At 44.5% G+C, this 25,761-nt stretch overlaps 16 non-coding genes across 16 annotated transcripts; all 16 read right to left on the reverse strand.

Moving 5' to 3' along the window:
- Positions 1-785: 785 nt before the first annotated feature.
- On the reverse strand, positions 786-976 carry LOC141217873 (U2 spliceosomal RNA). Its single transcript, XR_012286644.1, has one exon. It is a non-coding gene; the product is annotated as a U2 spliceosomal RNA (small nuclear RNA).
- Positions 977-2,098: 1,122 nt separating this feature from the next.
- Positions 2,099-2,289, reverse strand: LOC141218071 (U2 spliceosomal RNA). The gene has a single exon (XR_012286835.1). It is a non-coding gene; the product is annotated as a U2 spliceosomal RNA (small nuclear RNA).
- Positions 2,290-3,410: 1,121 nt separating this feature from the next.
- On the reverse strand, positions 3,411-3,601 carry LOC141217875 (U2 spliceosomal RNA). Its single transcript, XR_012286645.1, has one exon. It is a non-coding gene; the product is annotated as a U2 spliceosomal RNA (small nuclear RNA).
- A 1,122-nt stretch (positions 3,602-4,723) lies between these two features.
- LOC141218072 (U2 spliceosomal RNA) lies at positions 4,724-4,914 on the reverse strand. The gene has a single exon (XR_012286836.1). It is a non-coding gene; the product is annotated as a U2 spliceosomal RNA (small nuclear RNA).
- Positions 4,915-6,039: 1,125 nt separating this feature from the next.
- On the reverse strand, positions 6,040-6,230 carry LOC141218590 (U2 spliceosomal RNA). The gene has a single exon (XR_012287286.1). It is a non-coding gene; the product is annotated as a U2 spliceosomal RNA (small nuclear RNA).
- A 1,121-nt stretch (positions 6,231-7,351) lies between these two features.
- On the reverse strand, positions 7,352-7,542 carry LOC141217876 (U2 spliceosomal RNA). Its single transcript, XR_012286646.1, has one exon. It is a non-coding gene; the product is annotated as a U2 spliceosomal RNA (small nuclear RNA).
- Positions 7,543-8,664: 1,122 nt separating this feature from the next.
- LOC141217877 (U2 spliceosomal RNA) lies at positions 8,665-8,855 on the reverse strand. Its single transcript, XR_012286647.1, has one exon. It is a non-coding gene; the product is annotated as a U2 spliceosomal RNA (small nuclear RNA).
- A 1,121-nt stretch (positions 8,856-9,976) lies between these two features.
- LOC141217878 (U2 spliceosomal RNA) lies at positions 9,977-10,167 on the reverse strand. The gene has a single exon (XR_012286648.1). It is a non-coding gene; the product is annotated as a U2 spliceosomal RNA (small nuclear RNA).
- A 1,121-nt stretch (positions 10,168-11,288) lies between these two features.
- On the reverse strand, positions 11,289-11,479 carry LOC141217879 (U2 spliceosomal RNA). The gene has a single exon (XR_012286649.1). It is a non-coding gene; the product is annotated as a U2 spliceosomal RNA (small nuclear RNA).
- Positions 11,480-12,603: 1,124 nt separating this feature from the next.
- Positions 12,604-12,794, reverse strand: LOC141218294 (U2 spliceosomal RNA). The gene has a single exon (XR_012287048.1). It is a non-coding gene; the product is annotated as a U2 spliceosomal RNA (small nuclear RNA).
- A 1,116-nt stretch (positions 12,795-13,910) lies between these two features.
- LOC141217880 (U2 spliceosomal RNA) lies at positions 13,911-14,101 on the reverse strand. The gene has a single exon (XR_012286650.1). It is a non-coding gene; the product is annotated as a U2 spliceosomal RNA (small nuclear RNA).
- Positions 14,102-15,222: 1,121 nt separating this feature from the next.
- Positions 15,223-15,413, reverse strand: LOC141217881 (U2 spliceosomal RNA). The gene has a single exon (XR_012286651.1). It is a non-coding gene; the product is annotated as a U2 spliceosomal RNA (small nuclear RNA).
- A 1,121-nt stretch (positions 15,414-16,534) lies between these two features.
- LOC141217883 (U2 spliceosomal RNA) lies at positions 16,535-16,725 on the reverse strand. The gene has a single exon (XR_012286653.1). It is a non-coding gene; the product is annotated as a U2 spliceosomal RNA (small nuclear RNA).
- Positions 16,726-17,847: 1,122 nt separating this feature from the next.
- Positions 17,848-18,043, reverse strand: LOC141218364 (U2 spliceosomal RNA). The gene has a single exon (XR_012287113.1). It is a non-coding gene; the product is annotated as a U2 spliceosomal RNA (small nuclear RNA).
- Positions 18,044-23,403: 5,360 nt separating this feature from the next.
- Positions 23,404-23,594, reverse strand: LOC141217884 (U2 spliceosomal RNA). Its single transcript, XR_012286654.1, has one exon. It is a non-coding gene; the product is annotated as a U2 spliceosomal RNA (small nuclear RNA).
- A 1,120-nt stretch (positions 23,595-24,714) lies between these two features.
- On the reverse strand, positions 24,715-24,905 carry LOC141217885 (U2 spliceosomal RNA). The gene has a single exon (XR_012286655.1). It is a non-coding gene; the product is annotated as a U2 spliceosomal RNA (small nuclear RNA).
- Between the last annotated feature and the right edge of the window lie 856 nt (positions 24,906-25,761).

The raw sequence follows: 25,761 nt of genomic DNA on the forward strand, positions 1-25,761 counted from the left end.
GCTGCTGGCTGTCCAGCAGCAGACTGAAGGTGGCTGCTGCTGTGCGCAGGTATATAAAGGCTCAGAGCCTATTATGACACGCGCAGCCAGCGTTCCATTGCCACATTCCGTCTACTGCAGGCGGGATACCTGGATGGCTGAATGTCACTGAGAAGCTCACAGAGACCGCCATAAGCAACAGTTTAAAAGAATGCCACAGACTAATCAACCAAACTTTTTGGGTTGGTTTCTCTTTTATAGTCTGCAGGCATTAAATGAAAGAAGTCAGTGTTCCAGCAGAGGGAGACAACGTTTCAGAAAAGGCATTGTAGCAAACCAAAAAAGAAATTTTAAGCGCAGCAGAGTAACCAGCTCACATACCTGTTAGCTCAGGTGAGTTTAAAAGGCTGCTGTTGATAACAAGGGCATTTGCTAAATAGATGGTGTGTGTGCAACAATATACTGAAAGGTCAATTATATTGTGCAGCTTATCTCACCACCTGTAGTTATTTAGGTGAAAGCTCCAATATGCTTGCCTAATATGTCTGTTTATCCAAAAGGAAGTATAGAGGGAGAGCTAGATAGATAGCATTGCATTACATTACATTACATGGCAATGCAATGCACAGTTGCTGAAGTTGAACCAAAATGAGCTTGTCATCTGGCTTCTGCAACTTTTAACATGAAAAATCCAATGAGGAGAAGAAAAGCAAAGCCAAAGAGTCCATCCCAAAATCCGACAAACAAGCAAAATGAACAAAAAGCATTGAATTCAATTCTTTCTGATTTTATAAACTGCATTAAAGAAGGGGTGCACCGGTCCTGGAGATACTGCAATACCAGGTCAATGCGTGGAGTGGACAGAGCAAGCTCTTTTTCCATCTCCCTGTTCTAAAAATCCATTTAATATATGGTCCCCAGATAGGGGACGTATCAGATATTAAACTGATAAGAACAGATACTACACTTGATCTTAGCCAAAAGGCCGAGAAGCGATAACCAGAATTGGTTTCCGACTACGGTGCCACCCAAGGATTCTGAAAAGTCCATTTGTGGAGATGGCCACCTGGACTCCCGTTAAGAAGACATGCTGTCAACCTCTAGATCCCTCACATGCCTGCACTTTTCGGCTTGCTGCTGCTGCAATCCACGCGTTTTAGATCTGCATAACTCCACCTCTTTTAGCACAGTACCCTCAACCCCCGGCTGTTCCCACCCGCCTCAACACCGTTGGAAGGGAGGAGAACCAATTAAGGCGGGGGGGGGGGGTGGAACGAGCAGCTGTCTACCCTTAGCAGGAGGGTTGCTGATTAATTACCTCTCCTGCTGCTGCTGCTGCTGGCTGTCCAGCAGCAGACTGAAGGTGGCTGCTGCTGTGCGCAGGTATATAAAGGCTCAGAGCCTATTATGACACGCGCAGCCAGCGTTCCATTGCCACATTCCGTCTACTGCAGGCGGGATACCTGGATGGCTGAATGTCACTGAGAAGCTCACAGAGACCGCCATAAGCAACAGTTTAAAAGAATGCCACAGACTAATCAACCAAACTTTTTGGGTTGGTTTCTCTTTTATAGTCTGCAGGCATTAAATGAAAGAAGTCAGTGTTCCAGCAGAGGGAGACAACGTTTCAGAAAAGGCATTGTAGCAAACCAAAAAAGAAATTTTAAGCGCAGCAGAGTAACCAGCTCACATACCTGTTAGCTCAGGTGAGTTTAAAAGGCTGCCGTTGATAACAAGGGCATTTGCTAAATAGATGGTGTGTGTGCAACAATATACTGAAAGGTCAATTATATTGTGCAGCTTATCTCACCACCTGTAGTTATTTAGGTGAAAGCTCCAAAATGCTTGCCTAATATGTCTGTTTATCCAAAAGGAAGTATAGAGGGAGAGCTAGATAGATAGCATTGCATTACATTACATTACATGGCAATGCAATGCACAGTTGCTGAAGTTGAACCAAAATGAGCTTGTCATCTGGCTTCTGCAACTTTTAACATGAAAAATCCAATGAGGAGAAGAAAAGCAAAGCCAAAGAGTCCATCCCAAAATCCGACAAACAAGCAAAATGAACAAAAAGCATTGAATTCAATTCTTTCTGATTTTAGAAACTGCATTAAAGAAGGGGTGCACCGGTCCTGGAGATACTGCAATACCAGGTCAATGCGTGGAGTGGAGAGAGCAAGCTCTTTTTCCATCTCCCTGTTCTAAAAATCCATTTAATATATGGTCCCCAGATAGGGGACGTATCAGATATTAAACTGATAAGAACAGATACTACACTTGATCTTAGCCAAAAGGCCGAGAAGCGATAACCAGATTTGGTTTCCGACTACGGTGCCACCCAAGGATTCTGAAAAGTCCATTTGTGGAGATGGCCACCTGGACTCCCGTTAAGAAGACATGCTGTCAACCTCTAGATCCCTCACATGCCTGCACTTTTCGGCTTGCTGCTGCTGCAATCCACGCGTTTTAGATCTGCATAACTCCACCTCTTTTAGCACAGTACCCTCAACCCCCGGCTGTTCCCACCCGCCTCAACACCGTTGGAAGGGAGGAGAACCAATTAAGGCGGGGGGGGGGGTGGAACGAGCAGCTGTCTACCCTTAGCAGGAGGGTTGCTGATTAATTACCTCTCCTGCTGCTGCTGCTGCTGGCTGTCCAGCAGCAGACTGAAGGTGGCTGCTGCTGTGCGCAGGTATATAAAGGCTCAGAGCCTATTATGACACGCGCAGCCAGCGTTCCATTGCCACATTCCGTCTACTGCAGGCGGGATACCTGGATGGCTGAATGTCACTGAGAAGCTCACAGAGACCGCCATAAGCAACAGTTTAAAAGAATGCCACAGACTAATCAACCAAACTTTTTGGGTTGGTTTCTCTTTTATAGTCTGCAGGCATTAAATGAAAGAAGTCAGTGTTCCAGCAGAGGGAGACAACGTTTCAGAAAAGGCATTGTAGCAAACCAAAAAAGAAATTTTAAGCGCAGCAGAGTAACCAGCTCACATACCTGTTAGCTCAGGTGAGTTTAAAAGGCTGCTGTTGATAACAAGGGCATTTGCTAAATAGATGGTGTGTGTGCAACAATATACTGAAAGGTCAATTATATTGTGCAGCTTATCTCACCACCTGTAGTTATTTAGGTGAAAGCTCCAATATGCTTGCCTAATATGTCTGTTTATCCAAAAGGAAGTATAGAGGGAGAGCTAGATAGATAGCATTGCATTACATTACATTACATGGCAATGCAATGCACAGTTGCTGAAGTTGAACCAAAATGAGCTTGTCATCTGGCTTCTGCAACTTTTAACATGAAAAATCCAATGAGGAGAAGAAAAGCAAAGCCAAAGAGTCCATCCCAAAATCCGACAAACAAGCAAAATGAACAAAAAGCATTGAATTCAATTCTTTCTGATTTTATAAACTGCATTAAAGAAGGGGTGCACCGGTCCTGGAGATACTGCAATACCAGGTCAATGCGTGGAGTGGACAGAGCAAGCTCTTTTTCCATCTCCCTGTTCTAAAAATCCATTTAATATATGGTCCCCAGATAGGGGACGTATCAGATATTAAACTGATAAGAACAGATACTACACTTGATCTTAGCCAAAAGGCCGAGAAGCGATAACCAGAATTGGTTTCCGACTACGGTGCCACCCAAGGATTCTGAAAAGTCCATTTGTGGAGATGGCCACCTGGACTCCCGTTAAGAAGACATGCTGTCAACCTCTAGATCCCTCACATGCCTGCACTTTTCGGCTTGCTGCTGCTGCAATCCACGCGTTTTAGATCTGCATAACTCCACCTCTTTTAGCACAGTACCCTCAACCCCCGGCTGTTCCCACCCGCCTCAACACCGTTGGAAGGGAGGAGAACCAATTAAGGCGGGGGGGGGGGGTGGAACGAGCAGCTGTCTACCCTTAGCAGGAGGGTTGCTGATTAATTACCTCTCCTGCTGCTGCTGCTGCTGGCTGTCCAGCAGCAGACTGAAGGTGGCTGCTGCTGTGCGCAGGTATATAAAGGCTCAGAGCCTATTATGACACGCGCAGCCAGCGTTCCATTGCCACATTCCGTCTACTGCAGGCGGGATACCTGGATGGCTGAATGTCACTGAGAAGCTCACAGAGACCGCCATAAGCAACAGTTTAAAAGAATGCCACAGACTAATCAACCAAACTTTTTGGGTTGGTTTCTCTTTTATAGTCTGCAGGCATTAAATGAAAGAAGTCAGTGTTCCAGCAGAGGGAGACAACGTTTCAGAAAAGGCATTGTAGCAAACCAAAAAAGAAATTTTAAGCGCAGCAGAGTAACCAGCTCACATACCTGTTAGCTCAGGTGAGTTTAAAAGGCTGCCGTTGATAACAAGGGCATTTGCTAAATAGATGGTGTGTGTGCAACAATATACTGAAAGGTCAATTATATTGTGCAGCTTATCTCACCACCTGTAGTTATTTAGGTGAAAGCTCCAAAATGCTTGCCTAATATGTCTGTTTATCCAAAAGGAAGTATAGAGGGAGAGCTAGATAGATAGCATTGCATTACATTACATTACATGGCAATGCAATGCACAGTTGCTGAAGTTGAACCAAAATGAGCTTGTCATCTGGCTTCTGCAACTTTTAACATGAAAAATCCAATGAGGAGAAGAAAAGCAAAGCCAAAGAGTCCATCCCAAAATCCGACAAACAAGCAAAATGAACAAAAAGCATTGAATTCAATTCTTTCTGATTTTAGAAACTGCATTAAAGAAGGGGTGCACCGGTCCTGGAGATACTGCAATACCAGGTCAATGCGTGGAGTGGAGAGAGCAAGCTCTTTTTCCATCTCCCTGTTCTAAAAATCCATTTAATATATGGTCCCCAGATAGGGGACGTATCAGATATTAAACTGATAAGAACAGATACTACACTTGATCTTAGCCAAAAGGCCGAGAAGCGATAACCAGATTTGGTTTCCGACTACGGTGCCACCCAAGGATTCTGAAAAGTCCATTTGTGGAGATGGCCACCTGGACTCCCGTTAAGAAGACATGCTGTCAACCTCTAGATCCCTCACATGCCTGCACTTTTCGGCTTGCTGCTGCTGCAATCCACGCGTTTTAGATCTGCATAACTCCACCTCTTTTAGCACAGTACCCTCAACCCCCGGCTGTTCCCACCCGCCTCAACACCGTTGGAAGGGAGGAGAACCAATTAAGGCGGGGGGGGGGGGGGGTGGAACGAGCAGCTGTCTACCCTTAGCAGGAGGGTTGCTGATTAATTACCTCTCCTGCTGCTGCTGCTGCTGGCTGTCCAGCAGCAGACTGAAGGTGGCTGCTGCTGTGCGAAGGTATATAAAGGCTCAGAGCCTATTATGACACGCGCAGCCAGCGTTCCATTGCCACATTCCGTCTACTGCAGGCGGGATACCTGGATGGCTGAATGTCACTGAGAAGCTCACAGAGACCGCCATAAGCAACAGTTTAAAAGAATGCCACAGACTAATCAACCAAACTTTTTGGGTTGGTTTCTCTTTTATAGTCTGCAGGCATTAAATGAAAGAAGTCAGTGTTCCAGCAGAGGGAGACAACGTTTCAGAAAAGGCATTGTAGCAAACCAAAAAAGAAATTTTAAGCGCAGCAGAGTAATCAGCTCACATACCTGTTAGCTCAGGTGAGTTTAAAAGGCTGCTGTTGATAACAAGGGCATTTGCTAAATAGATGGTGTGTGTGCAACAATATACTGAAAGGTCAATTATATTGTGCAGCTTATCTCACCACCTGTAGTTATTTAGGTGAAAGCTCCAAAATGCTTGCCTAATATGTCTGTTTATCCAAAAGGAAGTATAGAGGGAGAGCTAGATAGATAGCATTGCATTACATTACATTACATGGCAATGCAATGCACAGTTGCTGAAGTTGAACCAAAATGAGCTTGTCATCTGGCTTCTGCAACTTTTAACATGAAAAATCCAATGAGGAGAAGAAAAGCAAAGCCAAAGAGTCCATCCCAAAATCCGACAAACAAGCAAAATGAACAAAAAGCATTGAATTCAATTCTTTCTGATTTTAGAAACTGCATTAAAGAAGGGGTGCACCGGTCCTGGAGATACTGCAATACCAGGTCAATGCGTGGAGTGGACAGAGCAAGCTCTTTTTCCATCTCCTTGTTCTAAAAATCCATTTAATATATGGTCCCCAGATAGGGGACGTATCAGATATTAAACTGATAAGAACAGATACTACACTTGATCTTAGCCAAAAGGCCGAGAAGCGATAACCAGAATTGGTTTCCGACTACGGTGCCACCCAAGGATTCTGAAAAGTCCATTTGTGGAGATGGCCACCTGGACTTCCGTTAAGAAGACATGCTGTCAACCTCTAGATCCCTCACATGCCTGCACTTTTCGGCTTGCTGCTGCTGCAATCCACGCGTTTTAGATCCTCATAACTCCACCTCTTTTAGCACAGTACCCTCAACCCCCGGCTGTTCCCACCCGCCTCAACACCGTTGGAAGGGAGGAGAACCAATTAAGGCGGGGGGGGGGGTGGAACGAGCAGCTGTCTACCCTTAGCAGGAGGGTTGCTGATTAATTACCTCTCCTGCTGCTGCTGCTGCTGGCTGTCCAGCAGCAGACTGAAGGTGGCTGCTGCTGTGCGAAGGTATATAAAGGCTCAGAGCCTGTTATGACACGCGCAGCCAGCGTTCCATTGCCACATTCCGTCTACTGCAGGCGGGATACCTGGATGGCTGAATGTCACTGAGAAGCTCACAGAGACCGCCATAAGCAACAGTTTAAAAGAATGCCACAGACTAATCAACCAAACTTTTTGGGTTGGTTTCTCTTTTATAGTCTGCAGGCATTAAATGAGAGAAGTCAGTGTTCCAGCAGAGGGAGACAACGTTTCAGAAAAGGCATTGTAGCAAACCAAAAAAGAAATTTTAAGCGCAGCAGAGTAACCAGCTCACATACCTGTTAGCTCAGGTGAGTTTAAAAGGCTGCTGTTGATAACAAGGGCATTTGCTAAATAGATGGTGTGTGTGCAACAATATACTGAAAGGTCAATTATATTGTGCAGCTTATCTCACCACCTGTAGTTATTTAGGTGAAAGCTCCAAAATGCTTGCCTAATATGTCTGTTTATCCAAAAGGAAGTATAGAGGGAGAGCTAGATAGATAGCATTGCATTACATTACATTACATGGCAATGCAATGCACAGTTGCTGAAGTTGAACCAAAATGAGCTTGTCATCTGGCTTCTGCAACTTTTAACATGAAAAATCCAATGAGGAGAAGAAAAGCAAAGCCAAAGAGTCCATCCCAAAATCCGACAAACAAGCAAAATGAACAAAAAGCATTGAATTCAATTCTTTCTGATTTTAGAAACTGCATTAAAGAAGGGGTGCACCGGTCCTGGAGATACTGCAATACCAGGTCAATGCGTGGAGTGGACAGAGCAAGCTCTTTTTCCATCTCCCTGTTCTAAAAATCCATTTAATATATGGTCCCCAGATAGGGGACGTATCAGATATTAAACTGATAAGAACAGATACTACACTTGATCTTAGCCAAAAGGCCGAGAAGCGATAACCAGAATTGGTTTCCGACTACGGTGCCACCCAAGGATTCTGAAAAGTCCATTTGTGGAGATGGCCACCTGGACTCCCGTTAAGAAGACATGCTGTCAACCTCTAGATCCCTCACATGCCTGCACTTTTCGGCTTGCTGCTGCTGCAATCCACGCGTTTTAGATCTGCATAACTCCACCTCTTTTAGCACAGTACCCTCAACCCCCGGCTGTTCCCACCCGCCTCAACACCGTTGGAAGGGAGGAGAACCAATTAAGGCGGGGGGGGGTGGAACGAGCAGCTGTCTACCCTTAGCAGGAGGGTTGCTGATTAATTACCTCTCCTGCTGCTGCTGCTGCTGCTGGCTGTCCAGCAGCAGACTGAAGGTGGCTGCTGCTGTGCGCAGGTATATAAAGGCTCAGAGCCTATTATGACACGCGCAGCCAGCGTTCCATTGCCACATTCCGTCTACTGCAGGCGGGATACCTGGATGGCTGAATGTCACTGAGAAGCTCACAGAGACCGCCATAAGCAACAGTTTAAAAGAATGCCACAGACTAATCAACCAAACTTTTTGGGTTGGTTTCTCTTTTATAGTCTGCAGGCATTAAATGAAAGAAGTCAGTGTTCCAGCAGAGGGAGACAACGTTTCAGAAAAGGCATTGTAGCAAACCAAAAAAGAAATTTTAAGCGCAGCAGAGTAACCAGCTCACATACCTGTTAGCTCAGGTGAGTTTAAAAGGCTGCTGTTGATAACAAGGGCATTTGCTAAATAGATGGTGTGTGTGCAACAATATACTGAAAGGTCAATTATATTGTGCAGCTTATCTCACCACCTGTAGTTATTTAGGTTAAAGCTCCAAAATGCTTGCCTAATATGTCTGTTTATCCAAAAGGAAGTATAGAGGGAGAGCTAGATAGATAGCATTGCATTACATTACATTACATGGCAATGCAATGCACAGTTGCTGAAGTTGAACCAAAATGAGCTTGTCATCTGGCTTCTGCAACTTTTAACATGAAAAATCCAATGAGGAGAAGAAAAGCAAAGCCAAAGAGTCCATCCCAAAATCCGACAAACAAGCAAAATGAACAAAAAGCATTGAATTCAATTCTTTCTGATTTTAGAAACTGCATTAAAGAAGGGGTGCACCGGTCCTGGAGATACTGCAATACCAGGTCAATGCGTGGAGTGGACAGAGCAAGCTCTTTTTCCATCTCCCTGTTCTAAAAATCCATTTAATATATGGTCCCCAGATAGGGGACGTATCAGATATTAAACTGATAAGAACAGATACTACACTTGATCTTAGCCAAAAGGCCGAGAAGCGATAACCAGAATTGGTTTCCGACTACGGTGCCACCCAAGGATTCTGAAAAGTCCATTTGTGGAGATGGCCACCTGGACTCCCGTTAAGAAGACATGCTGTCAACCTCTAGATCCCTCACATGCCTGCACTTTTCGGCTTGCTGCTGCTGCAATCCACGCGTTTTAGATCTGCATAACTCCACCTCTTTTAGCACAGTACCCTCAACCCCCGGCTGTTCCCACCCGCCTCAACACCGTTGGAAGGGAGGAGAACCAATTAAGGCGGGGGGGGGGGTGGAACGAGCAGCTGTCTACCCTTAGCAGGAGGGTTGCTGATTAATTACCTCTCCTGCTGCTGCTGCTGCTGGCTGTCCAGCAGCAGACTGAAGGTGGCTGCTGCTGTGCGCAGGTATATAAAGGCTCAGAGCCTATTATGACACGCGCAGCCAGCGTTCCATTGCCACATTCCGTCTACTGCAGGCGGGATACCTGGATGGCTGAATGTCACTGAGAAGCTCACAGAGACCGCCATAAGCAACAGTTTAAAAGAATGCCACAGACTAATCAACCAAACTTTTTGGGTTGGTTTCTCTTTTATAGTCTGCAGGCATTAAATGAAAGAAGTCAGTGTTCCAGCAGAGGGAGACAACGTTTCAGAAAAGGCATTGTAGCAAACCAAAAAAGAAATTTTAAGCGCAGCAGAGTAACCAGCTCACATACCTGTTAGCTCAGGTGAGTTTAAAAGGCTGCTGTTGATAACAAGGGCATTTGCTAAATAGATGGTGTGTGTGCAACAATATACTGAAAGGTCAATTATATTGTGCAGCTTATCTCACCACCTGTAGTTATTTAGGTGAAAGCTCCAAAATGCTTGCCTAATATGTCTGTTTATCCAAAAGGAAGTATAGAGGGAGAGCTAGATAGATAGCATTGCATTACATTACATTACATGGCAATGCAATGCACAGTTGCTGAAGTTGAACCAAAATGAGCTTGTCATCTGGCTTCTGCAACTTTTAACATGAAAAATCCAATGAGGAGAAGAAAAGCAAAGCCAAAGAGTCCATCCCAAAATCCGACAAACAAGCAAAATGAACAAAAAGCATTGAATTCAATTCTTTCTGATTTTAGAAACTGCATTAAAGAAGGGGTGCACCGGTCCTGGAGATACTGCAATACCAGGTCAATGCGTGGAGTGGACAGAGCAAGCTCTTTTTCCATCTCCCTGTTCTAAAAATCCATTTAATATATGGTCCCCAGATAGGGGACGTATCAGATATTAAACTGATAAGAACAGATACTACACTTGATCTTAGCCAAAAGGCCGAGAAGCGATAACCAGAATTGGTTTCCGACTACGGTGCCACCCAAGGATTCTGAAAAGTCCATTTGTGGAGATGGCCACCTGGACTCCCGTTAAGAAGACATGCTGTCAACCTCTAGATCCCTCACATGCCTGCACTTTTCGGCTTGCTGCTGCAGCAATCCACGCGTTTTAGATCTGCATAACTCCACCTCTTTTAGCACAGTACCCTCAACCCCCGGCTGTTCCCACCCGCCTCAACACCGTTGGAAGGGAGGAGAACCAATTAAGGCGGGGGGGGGGGTGGAACGAGCAGCTGTCTACCCTTAGCAGGAGGGTTGCTGATTAATTACCTCTCCTGCTGCTGCTGCTGCTGGCTGTCCAGCAGCAGACTGAAGGTGGCTGCTGCTGTGCGCAGGTATATAAAGGCTCAGAGCCTATTATGACACGCGCAGCCAGCGTTCCATTGCCACATTCCGTCTACTGCAGGCGGGATACCTGGATGGCTGAATGTCACTGAGAAGCTCACAGAGACCGCCATAAGCAACAGTTTAAAAGAATGCCACAGACTAATCAACCAAACTTTTTGGGTTGGTTTCTCTTTTATAGTCTGCAGGCATTAAATGAAAGAAGTCAGTGTTCCAGCAGAGGGAGACAACGTTTCAGAAAAGGCATTGTAGCAAACCAAAAAAGAAATTTTAAGCGCAGCAGAGTAACCAGCTCACATACCTGTTAGCTCAGGTGAGTTTAAAAGGCTGCTGTTGATAACAAGGGCATTTGCTAAATAGATGGTGTGTGTGCAACAATATACTGAAAGGTCAATTATATTGTGCAGCTTATCTCACCACCTGTAGTTATTTAGGTGAAAGCTCCAAAATGCTTGCCTAATATGTCTGTTTATCCAAAAGGAAGTATAGAGGGAGAGCTAGATAGATAGCATTGCATTACATTACATTACATGGCAATGCAATGCACAGTTGCTGAAGTTGAACCAAAATGAGCTTGTCATCTGGCTTCTGCAACTTTTAACATGAAAAATCCAATGAGGAGAAGAAAAGCAAAGCCAAAGAGTCCATCCCAAAATCCGACAAACAAGCAAAATGAACAAAAAGCATTGAATTCAATTCTTTCTGATTTTAGAAACTGCATTAAAGAAGGGGTGCACCGGTCCTGGAGATACTGCAATACCAGGTCAATGCGTGGAGTGGACAGAGCAAGCTCTTTTTCCATCTCCCTGTTCTAAAAATCCATTTAATATATGGTCCCCAGATAGGGGACGTATCAGATATTAAACTGATAAGAACAGATACTACACTTGATCTTAGCCAAAAGGCCGAGAAGCGATAACCAGAATTGGTTTCCGACTACGGTGCCACCCAAGGATTCTGAAAAGTCCATTTGTGGAGATGGCCACCTGGACTCCCGTTAAGAAGACATGCTGTCAACCTCTAGATCCCTCACATGCCTGCACTTTTCGGCTTGCTGCTGCTGCAATCCACGCGTTTTAGATCTGCATAACTCCACCTCTTTTAGCACAGTACCCTCAACCCCCGGCTGTTCCCACCCGCCTCATCACCGTTGGAAGGGAGGAGAACCAATTAAGGCGGGGGGGGGGGGGGTGGAACGAGCAGCTGTCTACCCTTAGCAGGAGGGTTGCTGATTAATTACCTCTCCTGCTGCTGCTGCTGCTGGCTGTCCAGCAGCAGACTGAAGGTGGCTGCTGCTGTGCGCAGGTATATAAAGGCTCAGAGCCTATTATGACACGCGCAGCCAGCGTTCCATTGCCACATTCCGTCTACTGCAGGCGGGATACCTGGATGGCTGAATGTCACTGAGAAGCTCACAGAGACCGCCATAAGCAACAGTTTAAAAGAATGCCACAGACTAATCAACCAAACTTTTTGGGTTGGTTTCTCTTTTATAGTCTGCAGGCATTAAATGAAAGAAGTCAGTGTTCCAGCAGAGGGAGACAACGTTTCAGAAAAGGCATTGTAGCAAACCAAAAAAGAAATTTTAAGCGCAGCAGAGTAACCAGCTCACATACCTGTTAGCTCAGGTGAGTTTAAAAGGCTGCTGTTGATAACAAGGGCATTTGCTAAATAGATGGTGTGTGTGCAACAATATACTGAAAGGTCAATTATATTGTGCAGCTTATCTCACCACCTGTAGTTATTTAGGTGAAAGCTCCAAAATGCTTGCCTAATATGTCTGTTTATCATAAAGGAAGTATAGAGGGAGAGCTAGATAGATAGCATTGCATTACATTACATTACATGGCAATGCAATGCACAGTTGCTGAAGTTGAACCAAAATGAGCTTGTCATCTGGCTTCTGCAACTTTTAACATGAAAAATCCAATGAGGAGAAGAAAAGCAAAGCCAAAGAGTCCATCCCAAAATCCGACAAACAAGCAAAATGAACAAAAAGCATTGAATTCAATTCTTTCTGATTTTAGAAACTGCATTAAAGAAGGGGTGCACCGGTCCTGGAGATACTGCAATACCGGGTCAATGCGTGGAGTGGACAGAGCAAGCTCTTTTTCCATCTCCCTGTTCTAAAAATCCATTTAATATATGGTCCCCAGATAGGGGACGTATCAGATATTAAACTGATAAGAACAGATACTACACTTGATCTTAGCCAAAAGACCGAGAAGCGATAACCAGAATTGGTTTCCGACTACGGTGCCACCCAAGGATTCTGAAAAGTCCATTTGTGGAGATGGCCACCTGGACTCCCGTTAAGAAGACATGCTGTCAACCTCTAGATCCCTCACATGCCTGCACTTTTCGGCTTGCTGCTGCTGCAATCCACGCGTTTTAGATCTGCATAACTCCACCTCTTTTAGCACAGTACCCTCAACCCCCGGCTGTTCCCACCCGCCTCAACACCGTTGGAAGGGAGGAGAACCAATTAAGGCGGGGGGGGGGTGGAACGAGCAGCTGTCTACCCTTAGCAGGAGGGTTGCTAATTACCTCTCCTGCTGCTGCTGCTGCTGGCTGTCCAGCAGCAGACTGAAGGTGGCTGCTGCTGTGCGCAGGTATATAAAGGCTCAGAGCCTATTATGACACGCGCAGCCAGCGTTCCATTGCCACATTCCGTCTACTGCAGGCGGGATACCTGGATGGCTGAATGTCACTGAGAAGCTCACAGAGACCGCCATAAGCAACAGTTTAAAAGAATGCCACAGACTAATCAACCAAACTTTTTGGGTTGGTTTCTCTTTTATAGTCTGCAGGCATTAAATGAAAGAAGTCAGTGTTCCAGCAGAGGGAGACAACGTTTCAGAAAAGGCATTGTAGCAAACCAAAAAAGAAATTTTAAGCGCAGCAGAGTAACCAGCTCACATACCTGTTAGCTCAGGTGAGTTTAAAAGGCTGCTGTTGATAACAAGGGCATTTGCTAAATAGATGGTGTGTGTGCAACAATATACTGAAAGGTCAATTATATTGTGCAGCTTATCTCACCACCTGTAGTTATTTAGGTGAAAGCTCCAAAATGCTTGCCTAATATGTCTGTTTATCCAAAAGGAAGTATAGAGGGAGAGCTAGATAGATAGCATTGCATTACATTACATTACATGGCAATGCAATGCACAGTTGCTGAAGTTGAACCAAAATGAGCTTGTCATCTGGCTTCTGCAACTTTTAACATGAAAAATCCAATGAGGAGAAGAAAAGCAAAGCCAAAGAGTCCATCCCAAAATCCGACAAACAAGCAAAATGAACAAAAAGCATTGAATTCAATTCTTTCTGATTTTAGAAACTGCATTAAAGAAGGGGTGCACCGGTCCTGGAGATACTGCAATACCAGGTCAATGCGTGGAGTGGACAGAGCAAGCTCTTTTTCCATCTCCCTGTTCTAAAAATCCATTTAATATATGGTCCCCAGATAGGGGACGTATCAGATATTAAACTGATAAGAACAGATACTACACTTGATCTTAGCCAAAAGGCCGAGAAGCGATAACCAGAATTGGTTTCCGACTACGGTGCCACCCAAGGATTCTGAAAAGTCCATTTGTGGAGATGGCCACCTGGACTCCCGTTAAGAAGACATGCTGTCAACCTCTAGATCCCTCACATGCCTGCACTTTTCGGCTTGCTGCTGCTGCAATCCACGCGTTTTAGATCTGCATAACTCCACCTCTTTTAGCACAGTACCCTCAACCCCCGGCTGTTCCCACCCGCCTCAACACCGTTGGAAGGAAGGAGAACCAATTAAGGCGGGGGGGGGGGTGGAACGAGCAGCTGTCTACCCTTAACAGGAGGGTTGCTGATTAATTAACTCTCCTGCTGCTGCTGCTGCTGGCTGTCCAGCAGCAGACTAAAGGTGGCTGCTGCTGTGCGCAGGTATATAAAGGCTCAGAGCCTATTATGACACGCGCAGCCAGCGTTCCATTGCCACATTCCGTCTACTGCAGGCGGGATACCTGGATGGCTGAATGTCACTGAGAAGCTCACAGAGACCGCCATAAGCAACAGTTTAAAAGAATGCCACAGACTAATCAACCAAACTTTTTGGGTTGGTTTCTCTTTTATAGTCTGCAGGCATTAAATGAAAGAAGTCAGTGTTCCAGCAGAGGGAGACAACGTTTCAGAAAAGGCATTGTAGCAAACCAAAAAAGAAATTTTAAGCGCAGCAGAGTAACCAGCTCACATACCTGTTAGCTCAGGTGAGTTTAAAAGGCTGCTGTTGATAACAAGGGCATTTGCTAAATAGATGGTGTGTGTGCAACAATATACTGAAAGGTCAATTATATTGTGCAGCTTATCTCACCACCTGTAGTTATTTAGGTGAAAGCTCCAAAATGCTTGCCTAATATGTCTGTTTATCCAAAAGGAAGTATAGAGGGAGAGCTAGATAGATAGCATTGCATTACATTACATTACATGGCAATGCAATGCACAGTTGCTGAAGTTGAACCAAAATGAGCTTGTCATCTGGCTTCTGCAACTTTTAACATGAAAAATCCAATGAGGAGAAGAAAAGCAAAGCCAAAGAGTCCATCCCAAAATCCGACAAACAAGCAAAATGAACAAAAAGCATTGAATTCAATTCTTTCTGATTTTAGAAACTGCATTAAAGAAGGGGTGCACCGGTCCTGGAGATACTGCAATACCAGGTCAATGCGTGGAGTGGACAGAGCAAGCTCTTTTTCCATCTCCCTGTTCTAAAAATCCATTTAATATATGGTCCCCAGATAGGGGACGTATCAGATATTAAACTGATAAGAACAGATACTACACTTGATCTTAGCCAAAAGGCCGAGAAGCGATAACCAGAATTGGTTTCCGACTACGGTGCCACCCAAGGATTCTGAAAAGTCCATTTGTGGAGATGGCCACCTGGACTCCCGTTAAGAAGACATGCTGTCAACCTCTAGATCCCTCACATGCCTGCACTTTTCGGCTTGCTGCTGCTGCAATCCACGCGTTTTAGATCTGCATAACTCCACCTCTTTTAGCACAGTACCCTCAACCCCCGGCTGTTCCCACCCGCCTCAACACCGTTGGAAGGAAGGAGAACCAATTAAGGCGGGGGGGGGGGTGGAACGAGCAGCTGTCTACCCTTAACAGGAGGGTTGCTGATTAATTAACTCTCCTGCTGCTGCTGCTGCTGGCTGTCCAGCAGCAGACTAAAGGTGGCTGCTGCTGTGCGCAGGTATATAAAGGCTCAGAGCCTATTATGACACGCGCAGCCAGCGTTCCATTGCCACATTCCGTCTACTGCAGGCGGGATACCTGGATGGCTGAATGTCACTGAGAAGCTCACAGAGACCGCCATAAGCAACAGTTTAAAAGAATGCCACAGACTAATCAACCAAACTTTTTGGGTTGGTTTCTCTTTTATAGTCTGCAGGCATTAAATGAAAGAAGTCAGTGTTCCAGCAGAGGGAGACAACGTTTCAGAAAAGGCATTGTAGCAAACCAAAAAAGAAATTTTAAGCGCAGCAGAGTAACCAGCTCACATACCTGTTAGCTCAGGTGAGTTTAAAAGGCTGCTGTTGATAACAAGGGCATTTGCTAAATAGATGGTGTGTGTGCAACAATATACTGAAAGGTCAATTATATTGTGCAGCTTATCTCACCACCTGTAGTTATTTAGGTGAAAGCTCCAAAATGCTTGCCTAATATGTCTGTTTATCCAAAAGGAAGTATAGAGGGAGAGCTAGATAGATAGCATTGCATTACATTACATTACATGGCAATGCAATGCACAGTTGCTGAAGTTGAACCAAAATGAGCTTGTCATCTGGCTTCTGCAACTTTTAACATGAAAAATCCAATGAGGAGAAGAAAAGCAAAGCCAAAGAGTCCATCCCAAAATCCGACAAACAAGCAAAATGAACAAAAAGCATTGAATTCAATTCTTTCTGATTTTAGAAACTGCATTAAAGAAGGGGTGCACCGGTCCTGGAGATACTGCAATACCAGGTCAATGCGTGGAGTGGACAGAGCAAGCTCTTTTTCCATCTCCCTGTTCTAAAAATCCATTTAATATATGGTCCCCAGATAGGGGACGTATCAGATATTAAACTGATAAGAACAGATACTACACTTGATCTTAGCCAAAAGGCCGAGAAGCGATAACCAGAATTGGTTTCCGACTACGGTGCCACCCAAGGATTCTGAAAAGTCCATTTGTGGAGATGGCCACCTGGACTCCCGTTAAGAAGACATGCTGTCAACCTCTAGATCCCTCACATGCCTGCACTTTTCGGCTTGCTGCTGCTGCAATCCACGCGTTTTAGATCTGCATAACTCCACCTCTTTTAGCACAGTACCCTCAACCCCCGGCTGTTCCCACCCGCCTCAACACCGTTGGAAGGGAGGAGAACCAATTAAGGCGGGGGGGGGGGGTGGAACGAGCAGCTGTCTACCCTTAGCAGGAGGGTTGCTGATTAATTACCTCTCCTGCTGCTGCTGCTGCTGGCTGTCCAGCAGCAGACTGAAGGTGGCTGCTGCTGTGCGCAGGTATATAAAGGCTCAGAGCCTATTATGACACGCGCAGCCAGCGTTCCATTGCCACATTCCGTCTACTGCAGGCGGGATACCTGGATGGCTGAATGTCACTGAGAAGCTCACAGAGACCGCCATAAGCAACAGTTTAAAAGAATGCCACAGACTAATCAACCAAACTTTTTGGGTTGGTTTCTCTTTTATAGTCTGCAGGCATTAAATGAAAGAAGTCAGTGTTCCAGCAGAGGGAGACAACGTTTCAGAAAAGGCATTGTAGCAAACCAAAAAAGAAATTTTAAGCGCAGCAGAGTAACCAGCTCACATACCTGTTAGCTCAGGTGAGTTTAAAAGGCTGCTGTTGATAACAAGGGCATTTGCTAAATAGATGGTGTGTGTGCAACAATATACTGAAAGGTCAATTATATTGTGCAGCTTATCTCACCACCTGTAGTTATTTAGGTGAAAGCTCCAAAATGCTTGCCTAATATGTCTGTTTATCCAAAAGGAAGTATAGAGGGAGAGCTAGATAGATAGCATTGCATTACATTACATTACATGGCAATGCAATGCACAGTTGCTGAAGTTGAACCAAAATGAGCTTGTCATCTGGCTTCTGCAACTTTTAACATGAAAAATCCAATGAGGAGAAGAAAAGCAAAGCCAAAGAGTCCATCCCAAAATCCGACAAACAAGCAAAATGAACAAAAAGCATTGAATTCAATTCTTTCTGATTTTAGAAACTGTATTAAAGAAGGGGTGCACCGGTCCTGGAGATACTGCAATACCAGGTCAATGCGTGGAGTGGACAGAGCAAGCTCTTTTTCCATCTCCCTGTTCTAAAAATCCATTTAATATATGGTCCCCAGATAGGGGACGTATCAGATATTAAACTGATAAGAACAGATTTTTTTTTTTTTTTTTTTTTTATACCATTCAGTAAAATTTTTCAAGCAACAATCAATAGTATAAAAACTCATACTACGTTGCCCAGTCTTACATCATAATGGTACTTTCTTTATTTCATATTTATAACTTTATACTGAAACAGTTGTAATACCTTTTGAATGGACAAAAAACTGTAAAACATACCATTATCATAAAAAAAGACAGATCACAACACTTAAACAAGGACTTACTGGTACTTTACCAGTGACCTCCATTTTTTGACTTTCCAAAAACCTTCTGAATCAAAGCCACCACCGCCACGGCTGTCCCATAAATAAACTATGTATAACCTTGACAAAACCATCCTAACACAATTATTAACTGAGATTATTTTCCTTTTAAATAAACACAAATTCCTAACGTCCCACAGACTTTCTATTACACATGCCATTATCAACCACAACAATCTCTCTTTCACCCGGCTACTTGCACCCATCCCAAACATTACCACTCTCCAATTTATAAAATTCACGCCCGCTAGTTCCTTGCATAAACCACCCACTCCCTTCCAAACACTCTGAGCATAATCACAATTCCAAACCAAATGCATAACAGTTTCACTCGCCCCACATCCATCCCTCGGACATACCTCTGTTCTAATCAGATCCCTCCTCTTCTGTACCTCTCTCACAGGCAAAATCTCATGCAAACTCATCCATACGATATCACGCTGCCTATTCGATATTCCTTTTATACTCAGGTTCCTCCATACACACAACGCTTCACTCGATCTCAAGCCCCCAATGTTACATTCAAACTCTCTAACACGCATCCTTCTCCTTACATTCCTTATCACTTTGAAATCACCCATAGGAACATCCAACAAATCATGCTTGACAACAAATTTTTCAACAAACTCATACCACACTGGACATTTAAACGAAACAGGCACTCTTGCATCCCTTCTCATCCATTTCAACCCAAACAACATCCATCCAGCCATATATTTAATCATAAAAGCCGTCTTGTTATCCCTACCTAACAGAACAACCACTGTTTTAATATAATTTAAACCAAGACAAATTTCAAAATTTGGGAAATCCATTCCCCCATGTTCACGTAACTTACACAAATATTCCCTTTTAAGTTTTTCCATCTTACTTCCCCAATAAAACGTAAAAATTAGCTTCTCAATCCGCCTAAAACCCCTATAAGGGGCTGGAAAAACCACGGACACAAAAAGTAACATAGGAAGAATCACTGACTTAATAATAAGGACTTTGCCTGACAATGTCAAGTCCCGCAACCTCCAAAAATTTAACTTTTGTTCAATCCTCTTACCGCATTCATCCCAACTCTCATTCCCTTTCAGATCTTTGTTAAACCACACCCCCAGAACCTTAATAGCACCTTCTTCACATATCACACCATCCATCCTAACACTCGAATCCCCAAAACACTTAAAGCTACACTTCCCCCAATTCACCCTAAAACCAGATGCACCACAAAAGAAATCTAAAAGCAACCTTGCTCGATTCATAGCAGCCATATTATCACTCACCACAACAACATCGTCCATATACCCCATTACCTTTACAGTCTTTCCACCACTCCCTGGGATTAGAAGACCATTCATCACTTTCTCTTTCCGAATCATGCACAACAGGGGCTCAATCACACTTATAAACAGGACAGGGGACAACGGACACCCCTGCCTGACCCCTGATTTTATGCACACCTTCTCACTCAAACATCCATTCACTAACACTTCACTCACCACACCATCATACAAACACCTTATCGCCTTCACAAAAACACTAGGAAAACCCATCCTAACTAACACCTCAAACATAAACGCATGCGACACTCTATCAAAAGCTTTCTCAAAATCCACACAAAAAACCATACATTTCCCCTTCCTAAACATACAATCTCCAATTACGTCCCTCAACAACAAGAGGTTATCAGTCATACACCTACCTGGCACCGCGCACACTTGATCAACACCAACCACACTTCCAATCACCCCACGCATACGGTTAGCCAGAATTTTGCTAAAGACTTTGTAATCTGCATTGAGTAATGTAATCGGCCTCCAATTACGCAAATTCTTTTTCTCACCCTTCTTATATAGTAAAACAACTACTCCTTCTTTCATGGAATTACAAAGTACACCATTCATCCACATATATTGACATACCTCCACAAAATCAACACCAATCACATCCCATGCTTTTACATAAAACTCCACAGGCAACCCATCTTTCCCAGGTGTTTTATTCTTTTTCGCACCATCCACCGCCTTTTTAACCTCATCAAAAACAATATCCTCACTCAAACACTCACGTTCCCCTGATTCAAGCTGACTCTCCAACATACCTAACACATGCTCTTTCAAACCCCCATCCACCCATTTAGACTCAAATAAACTACTATAGAAACTATGTACCTCATCCAACACTTCCATTCCAACCACAGTCATACCATTATCATTTTCAACCTCATCCAACTCATCTTTCTTACTGCACATTTTTTTAAAAAAGTACCTCGTACACTTCTCATCCATATCCAAATGCTCAACTCTCGTCCTAAAAATAATTTCCTTCCCACGCTTTTCCAAAACACGCTTCATCTCATCTCTCGCTCCTCTGAGTTGATCACTAACATCAATTCCTTTCATACTCATTTTATGTAACCACTCAATCCTCATATTTAAATCTTTAAATCTGCCTCTTTCAATTGCTGCTTTTTTATAACCCCACCTCCTAAAAAAATTCTTAATTTCCACTTTCACCCAATCCCACCATACAGTCACATCCACAAAATTATTTTTCCTAGACCTCCACCATTCATACTTACTTTCGAAGTCTCTCATAACCCTAACATCCTCTAACAACCTAACATTTAGCTTCCATACCCCAACACCATGCACCATTTTTTTATCACCTTCAAACATACCCCACAAACATTCATGGTCTGTGAAAGAAAAAACATGCTGTTTAAAAAATTTACACACCAAACCTCTATTTGTATACAGCATGCGGTCAATCCTGGACACTATTCCTCCCCTATCAGCTCTATATGTGGCCGGTGGTGGCTTACTCAAAAATTCCGCTGCATCTAAAAAAGAAAAATCAGATGTAATTTGATTAAGGACCTTACCCGTGACATCAATTTCCCCTTCAGAAACACAATTGAAATCACCAACTAATAATATTGGAATCCTTCCAGGCAAAAAAAAACGTATTTTCTCTAATAGTGCTAACCTATCCCCTTTGTTAATTGGACAATACACGTTAACAATTTTCACCCTCCACCCTCTCCCCTTAACCACTGCCATTATACAACGACCTGGCTCCACCACCATATAATTTTCAAAACTTAAATCCCTATTCCCCAACAAAATCCCCACACCATCATTTTTGTTTGTCATTGAACCTGACCAAATGCTATGCCCATATACCCAGTCCTTTTCAGGAGGTGACTCTTCAATTCCGCACTCTTGCAGACAGTAGATATTTGCTCCAAGATTTTTTAGTTCTTCCAGTATAGCCAATCTTCTAGGCTTAGATTTTATAAGCCTTACATTTACTGACAGTACACTACAGCCCACGTTGGAGCCCATTTTTTAACCATATTTGGTAAAAAAGAACATACCCCCCACCGAAGAGTCAACCTTTCTCGTCTTGAAACTCGATTCCTGATGTTAAGCACAGAATGCTGGCCCCCTCCTCCAAAAAAGACCTCCTAGGAGAGGCACTGTAGCTCTCGGGATAGCTCCTATCACTTAAGGGGCTGATGCTCCCAATACTGGCAGGTGAAATATCTGGTCGGAACTTCTTTGCAGAAGACACATCAGAGTCCTCATCAGGGGGCCTCACCACAGCCCCGGTGAAGTCACCCTGGCCACCACCACCTTCTTGAATGGCCTCTGAGCTTTCCAAAGCCAACACCGGCGTTGTGGAGAGTGAACCGCTCACTTCTCCCTCACCACTCACATCAAGCAGAATTGACATATCTGCAGGCTCCATCTCAACAGCGCTTCCACCAGCAGGATCAGGTGCTTCCTCCATCACTTCCATGAAGTCCCTTACTGCCTCAATCGCCTCACCAATAGTGGCGGCAGTACTAGGACGTGGGGACACGGCCTCTGCATATGACCTGGAACGATGGGGACAGTCCTTGAAAGCGTGTCCCTCCTCCCCACACGCATTACAGACCATGGAGTTAGTACATTCCATTGCCAGATGACCCTCTTTATTGCATTTCCCACAAAACTTCTCCACCGTGCAGTCCTCTTGGTAGTGTCCAAAGGATTTACACTTCCTGCAAAAACGCGGAGCACCGGGAAAATACATATACCCTCTATCCCTCCCGATGGCAAAACTGAGGGGAGGGTAGTGGATACCCCCAGGTCCCAGGGGGTCTTCCTGGAGCCGTACAAAAAACTTGTGTTTGCCAGTCCACAAGCCCACCTCATTCCTCACCTTGTGTGAGTAGGACACATAGCTGCAATGACGGTTCAGGAATCTAGTAATGTCCTCCACATCCACAAGGGGGTTGTGCATAAACACAACAACTGGCACTTCCCCCTTAGTATACAATACCGTGAATGTAAGCCCTTCAAGAGCCGGATGATCCAAGGCTTGCTGATCCTTTAGAGTCTTGAAAAGATTCTGGCAAGCTGCCATACGATCAAGGACCAAAACGTACCGGCCATTCTTTGGGAACTCCTGTAGACAAATGATGTCTCCACGACCAACATTCAAAATCTTGAAGATGACGACTTCCACCAAGAACCGCAGGTTAAAGAAATTCCTCCTTGACTCCTCAATATCAATGCGAAAAGCATTTTTGACCCGAATATCATCGGTCCCGGCATAGCGAATCTTGACGCCCATTATCACCTCTCGTTTCCTCTGGACCCCCCCCAATAGCAGCAGGCAGCTTAAGCCACCTAAGTGGCGATGCTGCAAGGCCGAGGGGGAGACACTCTAGGATCCTTCTGACCAGATACAAGATCTTAGCCAAAAGGCCGAGAAGCGATAACCAGAATTGGTTTCCGACTACGGTGCCACCCAAGGATTCTGAAAAGTCCATTTGTGGAGATGGCCACCTGTAGTTATTTAGGTGAAAGCTCCAAAATGCTTGCCTAATATGTCTGTTTATCCAAAAGGAAGTATAGCGGGAGAGCTAGATAGATAGCATTGCATTACATTACATTACATGGCAATGCAATGCACAGTTGCTGAAGTTGAACCAAAATGAGCTTGTCATCTGGCTTCTGCAACTTTTAACATGAAAAATCCAATGAGGAGAAGAAAAGCAAAGCCAAAGAGTCCATCCCAAAATCCGACAAACAAGCAAAATGAACAAAAAGCATTGAATTCAATTCTTTCTGATTTTAGAAACTGCATTAAAGAAGGGGTGCACCGGTCCTGGAGATACTGCAATACCAGGTCAATGCGTGGAGTGGACAGAGCAAGCTCTTTTTCCATCTCCCTGTTCTAAAAATCCATTTAATATATGGTCCCCAGATAGGGGACGTATCAGATATTAAACTGATAAGAACAGATACTACACTTGATCTTAGCCAAAAGGCCGAGAAGCGATAACCAGAATTGGTTTCCGACTACGGTGCCACCCAAGGATTCTGAAAAGTCCATTTGTGGAGATGGCCACCTGGACTCCCGTTAAGAAGACATGCTGTCAACCTCTAGATCCCTCACATGCCTGCACTTTTCGGCTTGCTGCTGCTGCAATCCACGCGTTTTAGATCTGCATAACTCCACCTCTTTTAGCACAGTACCCTCAACCCCCGGCTGTTCCCACCCGCCTCAACACCGTTGGAAGGGAGGAGAACCAATTAAGGCGGGGGGGGGGTGGAACGAGCAGCTGTCTACCCTTAGCAGGAGGGTTGCTGATTAATTACCTCTCCTGCTGCTGCTGCTGCTGGCTGTCCAGCAGCAGACTGAAGGTGGCTGCTGCTGTGCGCAGGTATATAAAGGCTCAGAGCCTATTATGACACGCGCAGCCAGCGTTCCATTGCCACATTCCGTCTACTGCAGGCGGGATACCTGGATGGCTGAATGTCACTGAGAAGCTCACAGAGACCGCCATAAGCAACAGTTTAAAAGAATGCCACAGACTAATCAACCAAACTTTTTGGGTTGGTTTCTCTTTTATAGTCTGCAGGCATTAAATGAAAGAAGTCAGTGTTCCAGCAGAGGGAGACAACGTTTCAGAAAAGGCATTGTAGCAAACCAAAAAAGAAATTTTAAGCGCAGCAGAGTAACCAGCTCACATACCTTTTAGCTCAGGTGAGTTTAAAAGGCTGCTGTTGATAACAAGGGCATTTGCTAAATAGATGGTGTGTGTGCAACAATATACTGAAAGGTCAATTATATTGTGCAGCTTATCTCACCACCTGTAGTTATTTAGGTGAAAGCTCCAAAATGCTTGCCTAATATGTCTGTTTATCCAAAAGGAAGTATAGAGGGAGAGCTAGATAGATAGCATTGCATTACATTACATTACATGGCAATGCAATGCACAGTTGCTGAAGTTGAACCAAAATGAGCTTGTCATCTGGCTTCTGCAACTTTTAACATGAAAAATCCAATGAGGAGAAGAAAAGCAAAGCCAAAGAGTCCATCCCAAAATCCGACAAACAAGCAAAATGAACAAAAAGCATTGAATTCAATTCTTTCTGATTTTAGAAACTGCATTAAAGAAGGGGTGCACCGGTCCTGGAGATACTGCAATACCAGGTCAATGCGTGGAGTGGACAGAGCAAGCTCTTTTTCCATCTCCCTGTTCTAAAAATCCATTTAATATATGGTCCCCAGATAGGGGACGTATCAGATATTAAACTGATAAGAACAGATACTACACTTGATCTTAGCCAAAAGGCCGAGAAGCGATAACCAGAATTGGTTTCCGACTACGGTGCCACCCAAGGATTCTGAAAAGTCCATTTGTGGAGATGGCCACCTGGACTCCCGTTAAGAAGACATGCTGTCAACCTCTAGATCCCTCACATGCCTGCACTTTTCGGCTTGCTGCTGCTGCAATCCACGCGTTTTAGATCTGCATAACTCCACCTCTTTTAGCACAGTACCCTCAACCCCCGGCTGTTCCCACCCGCCTCAACACCGTTGGAAGGGAGGAGAACCAATTAAGGCGGGGGGGGGGGTGGAACGAGCAGCTGTCTACCCTTAGCAGGAGGGTTGCTGATTAATTACCTCTCCTGCTGCTGCTGCTGCTGGCTGTCCAGCAGCAGACTGAAGGTGGCTGCTGCTGTGCGCAGGTATATAAAGGCTCAGAGCCTATTATGACACGCGCAGCCAGCGTTCCATTGCCACATTCCGTCTACTGCAGGCGGGATACCTGGATGGCTGAATGTCACTGAGAAGCTCACAGAGACCGCCATAAGCAACAGTTTAAAAGAATGCCACAGACTAATCAACCAAACTTTTTGGGTTGGTTTCTCTTTTATAGTCTGCAGGCATTAAATGAAAAAAGTCAGTGTTCCAGCAGAGGGAGACAACGTTTCAGAAAAGGCATTGTAGCAAACCAAAAAAGAAATTTTAAGCGCAGCAGAGTAACCAGCTCACATACCTGTTAGCTCAGGTGAGTTTAAAAGGCTGCTGTTGATAACAAGGGCATTTGCTAAATAGATGGTGTGTGTGCAACAATATACTGAAAGGTCAATTATATTGTGCAGCTTATCTCACCACCTGTAGTTATTTAGGTGAAAGCTCCAAAATGCTTGCCTAAT

This window comes from Phyllobates terribilis, unplaced genomic scaffold (genome assembly GCF_046119375.1).
Source record: "Phyllobates terribilis strain yellow unplaced genomic scaffold, ASM4611937v1 Scaffold_249__1_contigs__length_2872098, whole genome shotgun sequence".
NCBI classification, from domain to species: Eukaryota; Metazoa; Chordata; class Amphibia; order Anura; family Dendrobatidae; genus Phyllobates; species Phyllobates terribilis.